General features: G+C 69.9%; 1 protein-coding gene across 2 annotated transcripts in view; it reads left to right on the plus strand.

Moving 5' to 3' along the window:
• Positions 1-91: 91 nt before the first annotated feature.
• The window catches only part of NTF4 (neurotrophin 4), a 3,214-nt gene continuing 2,291 nt past the window's right edge, over positions 92-1,014 (plus strand). The window contains exon 1 of one of the 2 annotated variants that reach the window (XM_025849766.2): positions 92-270. The gene's annotated coding sequence lies outside the window, so the exon portion shown is untranslated. Of the gene's footprint in view, positions 271-678; positions 797-1,014 lie in introns of those variants that run through there. The other variant, XM_073886604.1, reaches the window with a different exon arrangement.

The raw sequence follows: 1,014 nt of genomic DNA on the forward strand, positions 1-1,014 counted from the left end.
GGGGGCTGGCGCCTGGCCTCCCGGGGCTGAGGCGGGCCAGGAGCTGAGCGAGCCAGGCCGGGCTGCCGAGGTCTCGGTACGCGCGTGGAAGGCGGGACCCCCCGGCCCCTCCTCCGCCGTCGGGCGCCGCCCCGCCCCGCCCCCGCCCGGGCCCTCCGGAGAGTGTGCGGCGAGGAGCCGGCGGGCGAGCGGGCGTCCCTGCAGCCAGCGAGCGGGAGGAGGAGCCGCGCCGCGCCCGGGGCAGCGGAGGAGCCGAAGAGGGCGCCCCAGGTAAGAGCCTCCGCGCCTCCTCCCCCCCGGGATTCCGGCGTCCCGGTCGCCCTGCCCCCGGGTAGGGAGGGACGGGGGCGGGGCCAGCGGGGGCGGGGCTTGGCGGAGGAAACTGAGGCAGGAGCGGAGTCCTCCAGATATGCAGCCGCTTACCCCCAGCGGGATCTCAGGAGACCAGACCCCCAGCCCAAATCCTCTTTGGGAGAAGGGGGCTGGGAGTACGTAATTCTGGATACCTGGGGAAGAGAGTCCTGAACTCCAGAACTCCCAGGTCTGAGGGAGGAGGGCGCTGGGGGTCTGGACTCCTCGGTCTGAGGGAGGAAGGCGCTGGGTGCCTGGACTCCAGCATGGGAGGGAGGGAGCTGGGGATCTGACCTCCTGGAGGAGAAGGAGGCAGGGAACCGGGACTTCTGTCTGAGGGAGGAGGTAGCCGACTTCTGGTCCTGGTTGGATCGGCGCCGTTGGGTCCCTTCACAGCCTTCTTTCCATTTCCCCATCTCGGAGCCAAGGCAGGCAGCTACTCCAGGTATGTGCGGTAGAAGTCTTGGACGGGCCCCGGCCTGTCCTGTGAGAATAGAACATTCCAGGAAGCAGCCTCAGGGACCCAGGGCTTCTTGAGTGTGGGCCCTCAGGGACCCGGGTGTCCAGACCAGCGCCACCCCCGCCCTGTCTGGGAGATGAATGGGCCGTGGAGGATGTAATCTTTTCCAGCCTCCTCTATCCCCCCCCCCCCCCCCCCCCCCC

Source organism: Callorhinus ursinus, unplaced genomic scaffold, assembly GCF_003265705.2.
Source record: "Callorhinus ursinus isolate GAN/ISIS: 27379988/994484 unplaced genomic scaffold, GSC_fseal_2.0 scaffold71, whole genome shotgun sequence".
NCBI lineage: Eukaryota > Metazoa > Chordata > Mammalia > Carnivora > Otariidae > Callorhinus > Callorhinus ursinus.